The sequence below is a fragment of the Mus caroli genome, chromosome 12 (assembly GCF_900094665.2).
Source record: "Mus caroli chromosome 12, CAROLI_EIJ_v1.1, whole genome shotgun sequence".
Lineage (NCBI taxonomy): Eukaryota > Metazoa > Chordata > Mammalia > Rodentia > Muridae > Mus > Mus caroli.
The window spans coordinates 111632859-111654359 of record NC_034581.1 but is presented as its reverse complement, the minus strand read 5'-3'; the positions used below and the strand labels follow the sequence as shown (position 1 = coordinate 111654359).

General features: G+C 42.6%; 1 protein-coding gene and 1 long non-coding RNA gene across 2 annotated transcripts in view; one reads left to right on the top strand and one right to left on the bottom strand.

The window, feature by feature from the left end:
* The window catches only part of Ptprn2 (protein tyrosine phosphatase receptor type N2), a 748763-nt gene that overhangs the window by 502067 nt on the left and 225195 nt on the right, over positions 1-21501 (bottom strand). The gene's annotated exons all lie outside the window — the stretch shown is intronic.
* Positions 516-15984, top strand: LOC110306916. Its single transcript, XR_002379331.1, has 4 exons — positions 516-589; positions 13745-14035; positions 15349-15521; positions 15721-15984. It is a non-coding gene; the product is annotated as an uncharacterized LOC110306916 (long non-coding RNA).

Sequence of the window (21501 nt, the reverse complement as noted above, 5' to 3'; positions counted from 1 at the left end):
TCCCAATTCAAAGAAGGGGCAAAGTGTTCACATCTTGGTCTTCGTTCTTCTTGAGTTTCATGTGTTTTGCAAATTGTATCTTGTATCTTGGGTATTCTAAGTTTCTGGGCTAATATCTACTTATCAGTGAGTACATATCATGTGAGTTCTTTTGTGATTGGGTTACCTCACTCCAAGGACAGTATCTTCTGAGAAATCCTCTGCTAGCCTTATTTGTAAAAGTAACTTTTATTCACCTGATATAATTTTCATCTCGGAGGCTTACTGCTAAATAAACTCGCCTTTCTAGTTCTTTCTAAACTCTGACTGGCTGGTTGAACTCAGCTGTTGTGGCTCAAACTCCTCTCCAAGCTGACAAATTCAAACTGGCTTCTCTCAGCTTCCAACTGAATTGCTCTTCTTAGAAAAACTGCCTCTGAATTCCACAAACTGAATTGCACTGACTGTAGGAAGTGAACAGAACTGCTGGAACTCAACTGAACCCAACTGAATTCCACTGAACTCAACTGATCTCCACTGCATTGCTTGAACTCAACCAAACTGAACTCACTGCACCACCGTCCACCTGACTCAATCTGCCTGTCCTTAAGTAAGTAGCCTCTCTTTCCTGTCAGTTTTCTGTCCTGTTGTTCTTGATTTGGGCATATCCCATCTCTGACTCATTCTGTCAAGTCTTTCTGTGCCCCTCAATGAGACAAAACTTTCAAACATGGATGTTTCCTTCTACAAACCAACTTTACTTTCATTGTTAGGGATTAGAAACGAGTCCTAAGGTTGTGTCTGCATTCCAACTAGATCAGGTAGAACTGAAAAGTCTTTGGATGTGATTGCTTGCCAGAGCAGCCATGTTGCTGGATTAAAATTCCTCTACACTTACTAGAACTCCATCATAATGCGATTGTTTTCCTTTTATATCTTCAGGAGTCCTTTCAGCTTAATATTTTTAGAATTTGACTATATGCCCCGGTGTAATCCTGTTTGGATTGAATCTCAGTAGAAACACTTGACCTCCCTATAATTAAATATGTAAATCTTTCACTAGATTTGAAATTTTTCTTCTACTTTTTCTTTATATAAATTTTCAACCTCTGATTCTCTCTTCTCTTTCTTGGACTCTTATTTTGATGCTAACCAATAAGTCCTCGAAGGTTACTGTTCATCCATTTGTCTTTTCTTACTGCAAATAACTTGTATTCAATTTCATGTTTCTTCTCTTATATCAATTGTTATTAATGGTATCAATTCATTCATTATGTTTTTATTGCTATATTTCCTTAATTTTTATTAATTACATTTTTCTTTGACAAATTTTATACATGTACATAATGCAATATGCATATTCTCAACTCTCTCTGTATCAGCCCATCAGGCTCCACTGGGAACATCTAAACCCATGCTCACACAGAGAGTACTGGTTTAGCTCCGAGGGTTTAACACTGAGGTTGCTTACAAAACAAAAGTCATTGTGTTTTTCAATCCTGGAGTATCAGTGTGTATTTTTTTTTTAATGATTCCAATCTTAGTTAAATTTATCATTTGGGTCACATATTTTCTGATCTCATTATGTGTATGTTCTCTGTGTTTATAAAACATGCCCAAAACAACTATTTTGAGCTTTATATCAGGAAGTCCTTTCACTTCTTTCTCTTCATGATCAGACATTGAGGGATTATTATGTGTTTGATGGTGGTATTTTACCGTGCTTTTTATATTTCTTGCTTTATGATAATTTATGTATTTGAAAAAGCTGAATCTTATTTCAATTTTCATAAACTGGATTTGAGAAGCCCTATATCGATCAAACTTTCGAGAAATTTGGGGCTAGCTCTCTGGCATGATCCACATATGTGCTTGCTCTTAGATTCTTTGAATAGGCTTGCCTGGTGCAAGTGCATAGATATGACACCAAGACATGCTGAACTAGATGTGGTAGTTAAATTTGAAGAGGTACATCTGGAAACTGAGTCTACAAGTTCTTCTCTTGCAGCTTCACTCACTGCAGCAAGCTTCTCTCTCCTGGACTGAATCATTTCCTGTGTGCAGCTCTCCTTGGTAGTTCTCCCTCAGCTCTGAAGGTCTAACATTCTGGGGCCTTCAGTGCAGTGGAGGCTTTACTTTCACAGCTCCATTCCCTTGCCTCTGGGGCCTTCATACAAGGCCTTCTCTGTCACACATCAGTCAGGGCTCAGTGGGCCTCAGTGGCTTACCTTAACTGGAGGAAGGTTCTCCAATCTCTTTACTCATATTTCCTTCATGACGCTAAAGTCAGAACAATATGGACAACACTGACAACTTCAGCTTTCCACTTGAGATGTAGCCTCCATGAATCACATTTTTGTTCTTTTTTTAGGAGCAGAAACTTCCTTGTTTTTGTTTGTTTGTTTGTTTGTTTTGTCTAGCAGAAGTTAAAAGTTTAGCTGGATGGGGTCTTGCCATGAGGGTACCCCTCCCATTTTTTGGATCAGACCTCTCCTCAACCTCCTTATCCTGTCAGCACATACCTTAGCCCCAACATAAAATTTCCTTGTACTCTTTTTTTTCAAACTATACATTTTTCCTTTCTTTTGTGCTGTGCCTGCTCCTTTTCACTGTAAATCTGCATGAGAGTCATTACTAATAACCACACAACAGAGTCAGTATCAGGCTGCTTTGACACTTCCTCTACTAGAGGAATTAATCCATTCCTTTTCAATTTAGCCTCAGGAAAATTCTTAGTTCAAGGGCAGAAGTAAGCTATATTCTTTGCCAAAATATGACAAGAATGGTCACTTAGCCAGTTACTAATATTGTTCTCTTCTAAAATCTCTGGAGCTGGTCCCTCACAGCTTGCATTTCTCTCAGCAGTAATGCCTTTCAGCCTGGGATGGTCCATTAAACTTTGCTTACAGCCTTCAACCATTTTCCTAGTCCAAACGCCCAAAGTCTTTTGCATTCTTCAAAATAAATAATAAAAAAATTAAAAACTGCATGGTCAGGCTTGTCACAGCAACAGCCCACTCCCTAGTGTCAGCCTCTTTATTAATCACTATTCTGTGTGCTAAACACTATTCCATTGCTGTTACAAAACACCATGACCAGGGCAACTTTTGAAAGAACATGCTGAATTGGGCTTAAGGGTCCAGACAGAATGCACGGTGACAGAGCCAGGGCATAGCAGCAGGGACAGCTGAGAGCTCACTTATTAATCTACAAGTCAGAGATAGAAAGGTTTTGTCATGAGTATTTTGAGACCTCAAAGTCTGTACCAGTGACAAACCTCCTCCAACAAGGCTCACACTTCCTACTCCCTCCCAAACATGTCTGCCAACTGGAAACCAAGTATTCAAACATATGGGCAACATATGAACCTATGGGTGTCAATCTCATTTAAACCACCACATCCTCTGACCTACACATGCATGATGTAGTATAGCACATTCACAAACATATCATAGACACATACATTAATAATAAATAAATAAATTTCAGGAACATACTTTATGATGGTAGATTGTTATTTCAATGGATGTTGCTGTGGGAGACAAACACTGGAGAGACTGATTCTACACTGACATTCACCACCAATAAATGTTGAATGACTACATAACCATCTTTAAAATATTCGGGAAAATGGGCATTCAACCCTTTAAGAAGCTAAGGAGCAAAATGTGCACACTCTTTGCTAACTGAGGAAGAGGACTGGGCCCAGAGATACCTATAGAGCTGGATGTTTGATTATGGGGACTGGGGAAGGCCTTGGCCCATCCCACAGGGGTGTTTCAATGACACACCTTCCTTCTATTCCCCATGCTGATGATGCAATTGCCTGCATTAATCTTGAGTTTCACAATTTCCCCGGTGTATTTACCTGTGAATTCATTTACCTGATCTCGAGTACAATTCTAGTCAGCTTGCTCTATAGTATTTAAGATTTCTGAACATCTTCCTACTTGAACACTCTACTGAATTTTATGGTATGACTATTTTTCCTTTGACACATAATATCGTATAATTTGCACCAAATTGTACCTACCTGTACATCTGTACGAATTTTGAAGATTCCATTTATTAGAGTATGTTTGTTAGTTTCACTTTTAACATTTTTCCTTATGGTATAGAAACAGCCCCCTATGAATTTGGATGAATAAACTAGGTCTTGGTTGGTATCTAATGTTTTACGAAGTATTTATTTTTGTATGAGAACATAGACCAACTAAGTATGGCTGTATGCCAAGAAACAAGCCTGGATTAGAAAGACAGCTCCACCACTCTTGGTCATATGACTTTTGGGTTGTAATCATCTTTAGAGGCAGCTGAATGCCCTGTTAAAAAGAATCACTCTATATGCGGCAATGCCCCTGTATTTCGTAATTCAATTCCTGACTTCAGATAAAAGTGACTTCTTCATATAGTGCTGCCATTTACTGATACAGCCAGTGAATGCCACCAGAAGCCTACAAAGTCACAGGGAAGTTTAACTGGAGGACAGAGAGATGAAAGAGAGGAGGGGGGAAACCCTTTCCAAAATAAGAGGTGCAGAAATCAATTCGTAATTATCTGCCCACACAAGTCCAAAGGCTTTTATTTGATAAGGCAAGTAATACACAGCCTATAATGTGAATTATTTCAAAGAATAAAAGCCTGATTGTCTCCATGACCTACATAGCCTTCAGTGAAGTTTAAGACAAGATTGAACTCCATACAGCTCATGAATGGCCCCATCTCCCCACCTGTCTGCTTTTTTCAGAAATGCCAGTGTTTTCAGTGCCATCTGGTGGGCTTCCAGCCTGCAATCACTCTCAATTTCCTTCTCTGTTGATGTACCTAATTCTCATGGATGAGAAATGAAGCCCATTAGACAAGTGCCGTCCCTGCTCCAGGATATTCAAAAGCAGATGGAGCCTGCCCCCTTATAAAGCAGGCTTCCCATTAGCACTAAAAAGTGCCCTAAATCAAGCTTTTAGCCTTTTAAATTTTAAATGGGGTAATGTCCACAAAATTAAAAGGCAAAATCTAAAGTTTGCATTAAAAGAAAATGCATGCTATTAAAGCATGCTGACATAAGACATAATTTCAGTCATGAGAATATACCATTGATCAATATTTTTCAATCTACAAGAATATAAATACATCTTATGAGAGCCAAAATCTGACTCTCAAGTACAAATGGGGGTGGTTTTTGGCTTGTCAGCATGAGACTGTGTCACTGTTTCCATTTCTGGCCCCTGGCTTTGACTGAGCCTTTTGTGTGATCCAGAGGTCCACTTTAGTGTCTACTACTTGCATCTTTTCCTGTGTTGTCCATGTTTGCTCCATCATGAGAATAAGTCCATGACTCTTCACTTGAAATCTCACAGTGGCAGCACAAAAACAACGTACCTCACCTCTGGTGAATAAGCCACTGAGGTATAATATGTAGCCCAGGATAGGAGAGAATATCAAACAGGGAGAAGTGGAGCTCAAATGTTCCTGTGAGGAAGCAGAAGATACTCATCCACAGAGAGCCTGGAACCACGAGATAGATATGTATTAATCTAAACCCTCTTGGGTTTCATGGAAGCATGTCTTTCTCTGAGGCATCATCGTGGGCCAGAAGTTTGCTCTGAGATCACAGCTCAAAGCCTACTGAACCACAAGTGACCCTCAAAAGAGGATAATTTTATACATATCACCCTGATATGTAAGTTCAGAAGACAAGCTAGCATTAATGTGACTTATCATAGCAGAGAAACTTCCACTAATTAGAGGGCAGTGTCCTGATAAGGAGGACACTGTAAGAGCTCTGCATCCAAGTACATATTCCTTCCTTTCAATTCTTCTTCTTAAGAGTAATGGCAAGAACTGTAAGAACTCACATTCCAGCTTCCAAAGCCATCAGCTTCTGATATCAAGGCTCAACGGTACTTAGGACAAGCTATAAGAACTTTGTCATGGCCTAATCGGCCATCACTGGAAAGAGAGGCCCATTGGACACGCAAACTTTATATGCCCCAGTACAGGGGAATGCCAGGGCCAAAAAGTGGGAATGGGTGGGTAGGGGAGTGGAGGGGAGGGCATGGGGGACTTTTGGGCTAGCATTGGAAATGTAATTGAGGAAAATATGTAATAAAAAAAACTTTGTCATATTTCCTACTCCAGCTACATGGTGATCACTTTGTTTCAAATTGAGTAGCACTGAGAGGTATCTAACTCTCTGCCTTCCAGCATTTTTGAACTAACAGCGATGATCCAATTCTGAATGTTTGAGGGATGATGTCCTTAAGTAACCTTCCATGAATGCAGTAGGGTGGTGGAGAGGCCTCACACAATGGTGACATTGCCAGGTCCATTTGTTCATAATATTAAATTTCTGTTTGTTTCATCAACACTCAGCCTGCAGCCTAGGATTTTGAAATTAACCTTTCTTTCTGTTGTAGATAGAAAACCTCTTGTCTTTGGAATTTTTTTATTGATGTCTACTTTGACGTTAAATGTTACTATTAAGGAGTATCCTTCAGAGATGCTAAGGATATGTCCCAAGCCAACTTAAACAAGTACTGTCACTTTTTGTTAGTCACACTTCTGTTTTAGTGCCAACATCTCCCAAGAAACAGTACTGTCACTTTTTGTTAGTCACACTTCTGTTTTAGTGCCAACATCTCCCAAAGAAACAATCTTAAAGGAAAGTTATTTTACCTCATGGTTTCACAGGCTTCAGTGCCTAACTGGTTGGCTTTGCTGATATGGACTTGGGTAAGGCAGAGAGCATCACAGTAGAAAGGGCACAGTGAGGCAAAGCTGCTTACCCAGAACAGCCAGAAAGCAGACAGACACAGAGAGACAGACAGACACAGAAAGAGACAGATAGACAGAGAGAGACAGAGACAGGGAGAGACAACAGAGAGAGACAAAGACAGAGATAGATGTGGCAAGAAAGACATGGAGAGATAGAGACAGGGAGAGATGCAGAGAGTCATACAGACAGAGACTGAAAAAAAAGGTAGGCAGACAGAGACAGACTAAGAAAAAGACACAGAGAGGCAAACAGATAGAGACAAATATGGAGAAAAAGACAAGGAGCAACAAACAGACAGAAAGATACATAGAGAGCGGCATAGACAGAGAGAGAGAGATAACAGAGAGAGACTTACAGACAGAGATAGAAGGAATGATAGAGAGTCAGACAGACATGAAGAGAGACAGAGACACAGAGATAGAGATGTGAAGAGACAGACAGAGACAGACACAGAGAGACATAGAAAGAGAGACAAAAAGCCAGACAGAGACATACAGAGAGGGGGAAATACACAGAGATGGGGGATGAAGATAGAAATGGAAAGCCACCTAAGCAATCTACTCCCTCTAGTCAGCCTCTACCTCCTAATGCTCCACTGGGCTATGGACTCAGGCAAGAGAGCTCTTCCTCTATGATCTCAACACTACCAGAAAGAACAGACCCTTCTCATCCAGACAGCAACAGTTTATTTCAAAGCACTACTCAATGGTCCATGTTTAACCAGATGACAGTTCTGCTGACTTTAGCTTGTGGCCAGTGTGCCACACACATCACTGTTTCTGGAGCACATGTGCCATCACACGGTATAGTCCAGTTACAGAGTGTCCTCTTGCACGCTTAAGAGACGGTGACAATGGGATAGTGAGGGACAGATTTGCCACTGATTCTGCAAACTTGCTCTCACATTACTTACAACACTGAGTTTGCATTTGGGGTTTGGGGTTTGTTTCTTTTTGGAAGATGGAGTTTCATACTATGCAGTCCAGACTGGATCCAAATGAGCAATCCTCCTGCCTCAGTGTGCTGAGTGCTAGGATTATAGTAGCACACTACCATACATAGCAACTGTGAATTTTTTAGAGAAGAATTAAAATTTTTTATTGAAAATAGATTCTTCTCTCATACAAAGCATCCCAACCCCAGTTTCTCCTCCTTCCATTCCTCCCAGCATGTTGAGTGTTTAGTGGATTACTATTAAGAGTTTTGATTTTTCAAGTAATGAACCAGCACTAGAACAATTAAATCAGATGATAAATATTGAATGATTAAACTAATATTTCATAAATCATTGGATAAGTGACATGATTCAGGATGTAGAAGACACATTAGATGTTGGTGAGGGAGGCACTAAAGAGGGCCAGCAGAAAGAATGTTAACAGGCAACCTCAGGAAATAGGAGTTTGAGGGGAACTCCCCCTCAGAATGCACCAGAGACCTGGGAGGTGAAAGACTCACAGGACTCAAAGGGAGGGACCTTAGATGAAACACCCAACAGTAGGGAGAGGGAATTTATAGAGCCCACTTCCAGCAGGACATCAAGTGAGAGATGGGGTTGCCATCCCACAGTCATATTGCTGACCCATAATTGTTCCTGTCTGAAGGAATTACAGGGATGGAAATGGAGAGGAACCTGAGGAAAAGAAGGCCCAGTGACAGGCCCAAAGTGGGATCCAGCTCAAGGGGAGGTCCCAAGACCCGACACTATTACTGAGGCTATGGTATGCTCACAAAAAGGGATCTATCATGACTGCCCTCTGGAAGACCCAACAAGCAGCTAAAAGAGTCAGATGTAGTTATTTGCACCCAACCAATAGACAGAAGCAGCTGACCCCTGTTGTTGAATTAGGGAAGGCTACAAGAAGCTGAGAAGAAGGGTGACCCTGTAGGAGGACAAGTAGTCTCAATTAATATGGACCCCTGAGATCTCTCAAACACTGAACCACCAACCAGGCAGCATACACCAGCTGATAGGAGGTTGCCAACACACACACAGTAGAGGCCTTCTGAGTCTGTGTTCATTCAGAGATGATGCATCTAACTCTCAAGAGACTGGAGGCCCCAGGGAGTTTAGAGGTCAGGTGGGGGGGGGGTTGGGAGCATCCCCATGGAGACGGGGTGGGGTGAGGAGGAGATGAGGGATATGGAGCAGTCAGAGGGTGGATTGGGAGTGGGTGGGAATGGAATAGGGACTGTACAAAATGAATTAAAAATAATTTTTTTAAAAAGAAATTATTGTCATTACATACATACATAAGTATTTTTTCAGGGCTAGGAGGTTGAACCTGCAACCCTCTGCATACTAGACAAGAGCTCTAACCACTTGCTAGAACAGCCTGTGAAGGAGATAGGAGGTCTGATTCTGAAATTTCATAGCAATTATCCTCCAAGGTTTTTGTCCTTTTGGGTTCTCAGCCCTCTACATGGAACACATCCAGGTCTCCCCTCAGCAAAGAACTAGCCAATGGAGGACTTAGTGAACAAATGAAAGGCCAGGCAAGTTGTTGGTTTCACTATTTCTATTATTAAAATTCATAGAAATCTAAATTATTTTTCTATGTTTAGTCTTTTCCAAAATATTTTTTTGTTTGTTTGTTTGTTTGTTGTTGTTGTTGTTGTTTGGTTTTTCAAGACAGGGTTTCTCTGTAGAGCCTTGGCTGTCCTGAAACTCACTCTGGAGAATGTTTTTAACTTGCATGCTTAGGAAGCATAGAAGCTTTTCAAGTATGCATCTTTAAATGCCCATAGTTATAGTCGAGTTCTGTAAACCTTTTTGGAGGCATTTTATTGGATTATAGTTTTGTTTTAAATTTCTTCTTCAAATTGCTTAGATCAAAGATATCAATTCACATTCTCCTGTGTCTTGTAAACTCAACTTAAGATGAGTGAAGGTCCCTACTTGTCCCCAGCCATTATATTTCTATACCCCCTTTCTAGTTACTACCTTTCTAGAGACTACCCTGTAAATCTTTACAAATAACTGGTATTTTTGTATTTTTGATCCTTGACCCTGCTTTTTGTCAATTTTCTACTTAAGTCATAATTCCCTCTTTCTTCTGTCTTAATTTTTGTTGGTCTGTCAGTCTCTAATGTTTTACCAAGTAGTTTGTGCATACAGAAGAGAATAAACTAACAGCATGCACCCATGAAGCACTGTCCAGCTGTTAACGTGTTTGAGAGCCCTGTGGGTTGATGATCAAAGACAACATGTGGGTCACAGACAGGAAATGTAGAGAAGGCTCAGTTTCATTGTGCTGAGTGACATGCTGAGGTTGCTGAATCAGAAAACAGCATAGCCTGAGATCAAAAAACATGCTGTGGGTGGAACCTCCAGTGCAGCTCTTTTCCCAGAGAAAACCACCCTCCAATGCCATGTCCTCTACTCACACAATTCCTTTATGACCACACATACATGGTCTTCCAAAAACTATACAGCATGGCTTTGTGTTTACAGCCTGAGATAGTCCGAGATGACACCAACTCTGCTAAATTAACTGCCTTTTGTTCCACCCAAAGAGAACATGTACCACTGCCTAATTTATTTTGATTGGACTGTGGAGCTGAACCACTCTAGTTATTTCCATCCCACTTGCTCTAAGAGCACATGCAGATATGTGCTTTCTGTGCACAGAAGGGTAATTCAGGTTTATAACTAGATATGGAAGAGCTATAACATAGATTTTCAAGTGCTTGGTTCTTATCGTCCAAACAGTTACGTCAGTGGTGTGTGAGGAGTTCCAATCTGCTCTGGATTCAGACCAGAACTCAGGTGTCCATTCTTGAAAATCTTATAGTCAGTAATTTCGTTTGGGTTTGCTGATTTGAGTGAGTTATTCCTGATGAACTGTAGGCATGCTTCAGGCTCTGGGTTTTTGTACACACTATAAATGCCGTCTTCTTCCATAGGAACTATTTTTGGTACACAAACATTTTAAATTATAACATTTTACTCTTTTCTGTATTTCACCTCTGCTTTGCATTTTTGCATCTTTGAATGGATTCTACCTAAGATAAACACTATAGAAGCTTAGCTAATAAGGTCCTCCGTGGAAAGCTTTCTCTTCTGTTATTCTGACCCTTCAGTCGCAGGTTCTGCACATATTTAGTTCTGGGTCAATTGCCTTTCTAAGCACTTGAAGAGCTGTCCACACATGTCTGCCTTTGTTGCTGTTTGGAAAGAGGAGCTCTTCCTAGTCTTTGCAGAGGCTCTGGCATCTGCATCTGCACTCTTGTGTCATGGATAATTTTTCAATACACGTTAGTGAGCACTTGGGTCCCTGTTCACTCTGGCCTTTTCATATCTATAAAATCCTCAGTCATTCCCCCGATTTCTGCCTCTCCTGCATTCTTTGCTCTTTCCCTCAGGAAGTTCCATTTCGTGCCACTTGGGCCTTTGCATTTCTGTCCTCTGCTCTTGTATATTCTTATTACTCCACCCCTCAAGGTTGCAGTCTAGCTGATATTTTTCTTCAGTTCTTTCAGTTGCATAATCTTTCTCTATTTTCATCTAATCTACTCACTATTTAATCTAATCTAATGTCTGTGGCCATAACGTCACCCCAAGAAATCCTAGTTGCCCTGCTTTGATAGCTCATCATCTCTTAGCACCTCGCAGCATTTCCTTGTTGTGCAGCTGAACAGCCAGCAGCTGGGCTCCTTCAGACTGCCCCACAGCTTCTCATTCTGAGTCAGACCACTGCTGTTTCAGTTTCTCACCTGCCCAAGGAATTGTGCTCCTGCAGTCTGCACTTTTTAACTATTCAAGTTGAATGTTATCCCTCTGCTTCTTCTTGGCCTCTGGGACCCCAATGCTCTAGAATCCTATCCTTGATAAACTTCAAGGACTATGGTAGCGCTCACCACAACAGCTAAGTTTCAGAATCAGTCTGGGGATTATTTTTTTAAGAACTGTTAACAAGTGCTTTTTTGTTGTTTTTTGTTTTTGTTTGTTTGTTTGTTTGTTTTCATTGTGAAAACCTTCCCAGTTGTTTTACTTATCTAACTCCAAAACACAATTAATATTCTAAAGTATTCTACAGAGACATGCCCTGAGTGCATGAAAGACTCAAGCAGATGGAGCATAGCCCCTGCCAGTGTTTTCAGAGCTGTTCAGATGGTCTGTGTGTGCAGGAGCAACAGTAAGAGGTACTGGTAAGACCACCAAGGTTTGCTGGTCTCTAAGGATGAATCTCCTTCAGCCTGGTTGCTCTAAAGATGAACCTGCCAAAGCCTGGTTAGACTTGGAAGGAGTCATTCAACAGGACTTCAGAGAGCCACTCGGGGAAGAGGTGCTCTTGTCCACTTTGTCTCAGATGCTCAGACAACACAGTTGAGCCCCAGCTTATCAGAGGCACACAGTCATGTGATCTCAGGATTAAGATGGTGCATTGTTTGCTGACTTGAACTTCTGTGGGAAGCTACCCTCAGAGGTTTTCTGGCCAGGTACCAGAAGTCATCCCCACGTGGGTATCCTCTAGGTATGGAACACTGTGGTTCCTACCTGGATCCAGCAATCTGACTGATATGGCAATGCCAAATACAAGCCGGCCATTTGCTCCATTTTTATGATGATTTAGGAATGGCAAGAAGGTAGTAAAGGAGTAGAGACTATGCTCCACCAGCCTAGAGTGGGGTTCTGATTTCCACCCTGGCCTAATGGCATCTGTTCCACATGCAAGGCTCTGACATCTCAGGTCCAGGTTACACTTAGATACCTAATGAAAACTCTAAATAGCACTTCTGCTTTCCCACATGTACTGGGCTTTCTCACCCCATGCTGTCACTCTTGTCTACCTGACATGCTTGGCTGAAGATACCCAGAGATGCCCAGTAGTATGACTTCCATCCTCTGTTCCTTCCATCCATGAAAAGATAAAAACATCCCTGTATGAATCACAAACTTACATGAATAAGATATAAACAACTGAGTTAGGAGCTGATTGTGATGTTGCTCTAGTTAGCTTTCTATCACTGTGATAAGACACCATGACCAAGGCAACTTGTAAAAGAATGCATTTATTTGGGGCTTACAGTTTCAGAGACTAGAGTCCATGCCCATCAGGGTGGGGAGCATAGCAATAGGCAGACAGGTAGGAAGAGTGCTGGAGCAGTAGCTAAGAGCTCACAGGTGTGGGATGGGGAGGAGAGGGAGACAGAGCAAGGTGGGGGGGGGGAGAAAGACTGGGATGGTGTGCATCTTTTAAAACTCAAAGCCTTCCCTCACCCCCAGTGACACATCTCCTCCAATAAGGCCACAGCTTCTAATCCTTCCCAAACAGTTCCACCAACTTAGGACCAAATATTAACTCTATGAACCTATAGAGGCCATTCTCATTCAAACTACCTCAACTGTGCACACCTGTCATCCCAGTGCTATGGAAGCAAAGGCAAGAAGGATATAAGTTTAAGGATATCCTGATTTACATACAAAGTTTGAGGTTAGGGCTCATACTAAGACCCAGACTCCAAAACAATCAATCAAAGAAAAATCCCAGCAGACTCAGTTTCTGAAACGACCTAATTTTTTCATAAGAATAAAACATATGTGTATGTCTGAAGCATCAAATAGGCACTATACATTTCTTGTGATTCTGAGTTTGAATTAAACATTCTTATGCTATCATCACATGAAATAAAGAAAATAGGAATATTCGTTGCTATAAAAAAGAACTCGACGTTCCCTTATTTCAAGAGTCAGGTAGAAACACTATGACAAATTGAGTAGAACTGTATAAAAATAGAAACAAACAAACAAAAGGACCAAAAACCATGTACCCACTTCTTTACTCTTCCAGATTTTATTTTAAAATTTTAAAAAGCATTTTATTGACTCTTTGTTTCACATCATGCACCCCAGTCCTGCTCACCTCCCTTGCATCTGCCCTCTGTGCTTGCAAAATAAACACACAAACAAAAATAAGACAGAACATAGAGAGCATCTTGCTGTGGAAGATGGAGTATGTCACAGTGTGTCCTACAACTCTGTCCACCCAGCTTCGCTAGTGAATATTCATTGCAATGAGTTCCTGGTCTGGTCTGAGATCTCTGGCTTCTGGGAAACCATCAATATTGACTTCTCACCTGGAATACACATGGTAATGCTGTTGCTGCCTTGTGTCATGGAGATCCTACAGCTTTGGGTCAGCAGGACTGACCCTTTCGTGCTGATCCAAGAGTTCACAGTTGATGCAGATTTTGGAGTGGGTCAACTCAAAGCCCTGGATCTGGGCCTGGGGGTAGTTGGGATGCTCAGCCAGCTGGCTTTCTTTTATCTGAATCACCAGGGTGAGCTCTCCAGAACTTCTCTGGCTAGGCCACCCAATGCTGACAGTAGCAGGTGGCAGGGTCAGCTCTCCTGCTCTCATGCCCCTCCAGCCTGGCTCACTCACACCCATGCTTCTAAAGCCACCTCCACTGTGCTGCCCTGTTGAGGTGTGGGGCCCACTCTCCCAAGAGCTGCAGCCAGTGAGAGGGTGGGCTAGTTCCCCTTCGCTCATGACTTTGGAGCCAGTTCTCCCAACTACCACAGGTGTCAAGGAGGAAGGGGAGAAGAGTGTCAACCCCATATCCATTCTACTTCATGGCAGATGAGTGAAGGGGCCAGCTCTCCCCAGGTAGTGCCTGCAAGGCTGGCTCACCTAGGACCTCCCCACCCCCCAACTAGGGCCAGCTCTACTGTGCTACCAATGCAAGGTGAGGGGCCCACTGTCCTGAGTCCGTGACACAAGGGCCAGCTCTCCCGATGGTTGAAGGTTCTCTTAACCAATATTCCTACACCAATGCCCTGACAATGACTAGCACTGCAGGGCACCCTCCCTGATATGACAAACTCTGCTCAGCCACCCTCTGGATTACTGACCACCATGTGGGCTCCCAACCCAAATTTCCTTTTTTCTTTTTAATGTATATGAAACATTTTGTCTGAATGCATGTATATGCACCAAGTGCAGGAAGTGCCCATGAAGACCAGAAAGGGACATACAACTCCTGGATCTGGAGTGTCAGATGGTTGTGAGCTGCCATTTGAATGCTGGGAACAAAACACAGGTCCTCTGCAAGAACAGCAAGTGCTGTTACATACTGAGCCATCTCTCCAACCCCTAGCTGACTTCAATTTTTTATTTGCTTACACTAATCTGTGCCTGATTGGTTTTTTGGTTGTTTCATTTGTTTTGTTTTGTTTTGTTTTGTTTTGTTTTGTTTTGTTTTAAAGCCTATCAACTGTGTTCACTCATGTAAACAAAGCTCCTAGTAAGACCCATCCCGCCCTTCTACTCCCACTGTCCTCAGCAGAACATTCTTTAGTCTTCAGTTTACCAGCATAACAGACTAACCCTCACAGTGAGCTGCAGCTTCACAGGCCTTTCCAGGGCATGCTTGTGGGATTCTCAAAGCCTAAAGGTAAGCTCTTCCACAAGGGAGTTCTAGCCAGAAAGGGCACTGGCTCTCTGAGGATTTGAATATGGCACCACCCACTTCAGTCCTTAGAATGGATCTATGAGATGATTCCACCACTCTGCATTCAACTCCAGAGACCACTGGGGATGCAGCAGACCATCCTTAGAACGACTGACAAGTCACTTCTCACCCTTCTCAAGCATGACTCCCAAGCAACCCCAGCAGCAAGACTACCAGCAAATGTATGCCTCAGGGCCTGGTCCCCGGACATCCTATCTAGAATATGGGAAAAACCTTGCTGTACAGTGAGCTGAAACCAAGAGCCTGTGTGATGTACCCCCAGTAACACAACTCCCAAGGGCACCACTGACATGTAACCAACTCCATCTTTACCCCCATCCCACAGCCTCCATCAAGAATCAACCTGGGTTTTGGGGTAGCAGGACTCAGAGGGAGGGAGCAATGGAGCATTCGGGGACCCAGCTATGTGAGGACACAGTCAGCTTTGCTGTGACTCGGGCTGTTTATGTGTCTTTCCATTTTGTTTACAGTTATTTTCATTCTCTTTTAAGGAACTATGACACCACACTACGGTTTCTCTCTCCACTTTTTGCTTTTGACATGCAGCTCAATCCGTGGGGACAGTTCTGCCAGCAAATAACCCATTGTTTTCATGACAGAAAATTACATGCCAACAAGTGACATTTAAATTCTGAATTTTAATCACTTGTCAAAAAGTGAAATGCATTTTTAAGAAATTTAATATGAGAGAGCAATGTGTCTGCTCATATAGACAAAAATGTTAAAATAAAATGAAAGTGTTTTGTTCATTGATGTATACATTTGTGGGGGTTGCATAATTAAATCCCATTAACTTTCTTCCTCTGTGGAGAAAGCTCCAGAAGGCAGTGGGCATGCACTGTCAGAAACCAACACATGTCCAGGAAGTAGCTGGGACAGAGGGAACAATGCCACCAGTGCTGGTGTGATGTAGTCCCCAAGGTAGACTGAGCCCTCAGATTCTGACTCCCCAACCCCAGAAGTATCCTTATGACAGACAGGCTAACCAAGATCAGGATACCCACTGGCTAAGAAACCCCTCCCCCAGTATGCAGCATGCTCAGCACCCTAGAGTATAGGTCATAGTAGAGCCTACATGATCAGATCTAAAACCCTGAAAGGCCCAAGATGAAGGAGTCAGGTGGAGACTAGGTAAAACCAGCTAGGCAGGTCAAATCACATGGTACTGCATGAAGGATAAGGCAGAAGGGGGTTACATGTTGCTTCAGGCATCCTTATGTATACCTGTACATACATGCACTGTGCAGGTAAATGGGAATGTACTGTGTATATATGCACATGCCTGTTCATATAGGTTTGTGCCACTGTACTGTGCCATGTGTTTACTTGCAACCATATAGGAGTGTGCAATATGTATGTAGCACCTATATACACAGGCATGTGCTGGTGCCATGTCATGTGTTTGGATGTGTAGCTGTGAGCATGAGTGTGCGTGTATACACACATGTGGGTATGCATGTTTATTAATTCTTGGCATGTATTTGGAGTGTGCATACAGCTGTATAGGAGTGGGAAAAGCCAAGTGTAGTCTTGCTGCTCCTAAGGACTGTGGAGACAAGGTTATCCAAAATGAAATCAGGCAGACATTGCTCACTTTCTAGCCTTGTATCAACTCAGTATGCTTGGACTTCAATTTCCTGCATATTACCTTCCAGCCCTGTTACCTCTCTCACAAGTGCTAGCAGCATGTAGTGTCTCCCTGCAGCCTGGAGCTTGGGACCCAGAGAAGCAATGGAGTTGAGACACCTGGTGAAACCAATGACTTGAATGTTTCCTCAAGACTGTCCTCATTACTTACTAGAAATGCACAGTCATGAGGAAATCATAACAGGGGTTCCCACAAAGTCAGTTCTGGTTCTCTCAGTGTCTTTCCCATAATACCCATTGCCTGTCCCATCTCCTGTATAGGTCTGCCTTCTTCTGCCATTTAGGGGTCCCTTCTGGTTACTGAAGCCATCACACTTCCCACATGTCCCCCTGTACCACAGTGACATGTGCTCCCCATATCTTTTTCTGATATTAGCTCTAAGTGTATATGGCAGGAGACATGGTGAGAAAAGGTGGGATGGCATGCTGGGCAGAGAAACCAAGCAGAGCTTTAAGTAAGGACGGTGTAGGAAGGCAGCATCTTGGCTTGATCAGGTCAGAGTCCTCTTTCCTAAACTCTTACATGCTCTCCTTTTCCTTTAACTTGAAACTTGTTTGTCATGGACTGGGCTCACATAAATACAGCTTGCACATGCTGCCAGCCATGCCAGAAAGTGTTAGACTAGTAAAAGAGACCCTGGTGGCTTTCTGTCCTATCCAGGAGGAGCCAGTTATCTGTATGTAGCAAAACCCATGTATCTACAGTCTGGAAAAATTCAGATAATAGAGGAAATCTCAGGAGTTCAGTTCCATCCCTGCAGAAAGACAGGTTCACTCTACTGTGCAGAAAGCCATCAGCTAAGCAAAGGCCATCTGTTCACTCTGTCAAAGGAACACCCTTCTCTTCTCGAAAGACAACGTGAAGGGAGAAAAGCAAACTTGGAAGGTGAAGTACGCTCCGGTGTTCAGTCTTCTCAGTGTTACCAAGACAATCACCATGACATCACATCTGTACCTCCCCTGCCTGCCCTAACTTTGTCCTTATACCTCTCCCTATATTCACAGTCATGTCTATATTTGCATCTGCACCCATATCTTCTTCATCTTCAGCATCTGCATGTATAACTGAACCAAAGAAGCTATTCCTGAACCTATATGTATTAGTCAGGGTTCACTACACACAGAACTACTAAGGAGGAGAAGGGAGGACTTATAATAGGAATTACCCCCCAACGATTCCTATGACAATAGGCTGGAGCTCCATAAAATATGATGATATAACTCTGAGGCCAACAAGGGAAGCTGAGAAACTGCTAGAATGGATGAGTCCAAAGGCCAGAGGCTCTAAAGGTCTAATATCCCTTGCAGAATATTTCAGCACTAGCAAACAGGAACTCTGATTTCCTCTGTGCAGGCACAAGCCAACTGATGGTGCCACCTCCCACACAATACCACCTTTGACATCAGACATGCCCATGACAGACAGGCCCAGAAGTGGCACTTCACCAGCTATCTACATATCCCTTAATCTAGTTACCTTGGCACCTGAAATTAACCAACATACTCTGATAGAAGGTTTGAACTACGATCCCATTCGCAGATGTTTAACTCTAAGACATGATGTCCAGTACCCTGCACATCATGAGACTGGGTGTCTGCTCACAGACTATCCCACTCTGTGTATCTTTTTTTTTTAATGTGCTTACAAAGCAACATGATCTACTATCCTCTTAATGGTGTTTTCACCATGGGGTCATCCTATGCTTAAGAACTCACGGGACTATGAGACCTGTATGTAGCTGGCTCAGCCCCCTGGCCTGCCTTCCCCTGCTCAAGACTCTCTCCTTTCTGGAACGAGCATTTCCTATTTGCCATGACAGCCTTTCCTGTGCATGGACATTCAGAAGGAGCAGGGAAATTGTTATGTCATTATGAGCAAGGAAAATGTTAACAAGAGAAATGGCAGTGCATCAGCCACCAGGACTCCTCCTGAGTTTCATTTACCGACAGACATACCCAGGATCTGACTTCTATTGAGTCTGTGGTATCAAAGTAATGGTAGTGACAGGCCTGAAATCTGTCCCAGATGACATCTCTGATCTGATGTCCTTCCAGACCTACTAAAGCCTCTGGGTGTAAACCTTGAGTTGACCATTTTTATGCCCACATTAGGGCTGCACCAGATGAATGCATCAGCACAGCTGAATAAAGGACTAGAATATATGCTCATTCTGGCATTCAACCTTAAAGAGTTAACCAACTCAAAACTCAGGTTGACAGTTTGTAAACACTCATACTTGGACCAGAGAAAGGCTTTGCCATGCACCTGAGCCTCTCCTAGGAAAGACATTGCCACTGAGCTGAGCCACAAGAAAGACACTGTCGCTGGTCTGAGGCGACATGAATCAGTAAACAATTCCCATGAGTGTGATTATGTCAATCACATGGACTCCCTTGGGATTTCTTCTGACCTTTACACATTCTCTCAAGGCTTCCCTTACCACCTACATATTTCCTCCACCCGTAGCAAGCACTTCAGCAAACTTTGGTTTGTTTCCTGGAGGAGTGACCCATACCTTCATCCTTGAAACTTCTGGGACATGTATTTACCCTGCTGAATTGAGTTGCTGCAGTTTCCCACTGACTTTAATCATAAGACACAGGTAACAGTAAAGAGATACCCTAAGTACCCCTTATACTCCAGACACAATCTTCCTTACCTCCACTATAAAAAGCAATCTAATTTCCCACTGGCAATCCAGACCAATCACACTCTTATTCCTTTCTTAGCCTGTTGGCTCAAGGGTATCAGAAACCCAAAGTGGCCAGGAGGAAGTCTGAGCTTCTCATCTGTTGTTTCCTGGCAGAAATATTTCTCTGTTTAGAGCCAAAATGTTTAGGCCACCAGAACAGGAAGCAAAAATTCTCCATTAGGAGTTTGTGAATGGGACCAACCCCATAACTATTCTTTAATTCCCAGACTTATGAATCAGAGCTATAGAAGTTAAGGTACCACCTACTGGATGCTGATTCAAAGCATATACACTTTTAAGAATAACTCTTCCCTAGCCCTCCAGGTTACTACCACCTAACTGATAATGTAACTGTGTTTTTAAGAGGTCATTCCATTGTTCCATCAGGACAGCTGCTTCAGGATCGTGAGAAACACATAAGATCTGTGGATCCTACTGCCACACTTGTCTGGCTATGAAGTAAGGTCCATGATCAGGAGCAAGTGGAATACCATGTAGATAGATGTTCTCTAAGTCCACGATGGTAGCATTAGCAGAAGAGTTATGTTCAGAAAAGGCAAATCAATAAACTGAATAAGCATCCATCCCAACAAGGACAAAGCATTATTCTTTCCATGAAAGAAGGGCTCGAAACAGTGAAGCAGGTCACTGTCAGATCACCCCGGCAAATGGTGCTTATTGGGAAGGGGCAGCTCAGCGTTTATCTTTGCATATGGCAGATCGGTCACCTAGCAGTAGTTGTGGCCAGGTCAGCCCCAATGAGTTGAAGCCCATGTTAAGCCCATGAATAACTTCCACCTCTGCCACCATGGCTATTTTGTTTATGAGCCCACTGAGCAGTGACAGGCAGGGATGGCTGGAGAAAGAGTCTAGCTGTCCAGAGAAAAGATTATCCTATCTACTTGATTATTTAACTCCTCTTCTGAATTTATCTTTCAATGAGCATTTTTGTGGGATATAATTATCTTTACATCCTTTTTCCATCCAATGATATCTAGCCACATACTTCTGTCCCAGGTATCTTTCTCACAGATTTTCTCCAATCATGTTCTTTCCAAGTCTCTGAGCATCCAGCCAATCCATTGGATGCAGCACATGAATTAGTAAACAATTACACATCTGGCCATTTTTTTTCTTCCAAGCAAAATGTATGACCATGTGCACTGCCTGAAGTTCTGCCCAGTGTGATGATTTCCCTTCACCAGTGTCTTTCAGAGTTGTTCCAGAAGGTGGTTGCAACAGTACAGCTGTCCAATTCTCAGTGATACCTACATAACTTACAGAACCATCAGTACACCAGGGCCTAGAATTCTTTTCCTCAGTCAACTGATCATAAGGCACATCCAATGAGGCATGCTTTGGAGCAAAGAGCATTGTAACAGGAGTAGAAGCCACAGGTATTTTGGAAATGTCTTCATGTAACTTGCTTGTGCCCTCAGGACCTACTAAGACCCATATATATATATACCACTTCCATTGATAATTGATCTCTGCTGTGTACACCTACTTTATGGCTTGGTGGACAGATAATACCCAGCTCATGATAGGCAGCTCATGTCACAAGATAACTTGATGACCCATTGTCAATCATTCTGTTTCCACTAAGACCCAATACCAGGCCAAGATCTGTCTCTGAAAGGGAGAATAGTTGTCTTGAGGTTAAAACTGTAGAGGTTCACAATCCAAAGGATCTCCTCTGTAATTCATATACAGGGCCTCCCAAAGGCTCCAAACAACATACATATATGCCACTGGCACCTCAACAGATCTTCTGGATCACCTTGTTCAGATGCTAGAATGCTCAGATCTTCTGGATCACCTTGTTCAGATGCTAGAATGGTCATGCTTTTGTACAGGCATCAAGAAAAATGCATTTACTAGATCAACAGTAGTATCCCATGTACAGGAAGATGTGTTCATCTGTTCAAGTAA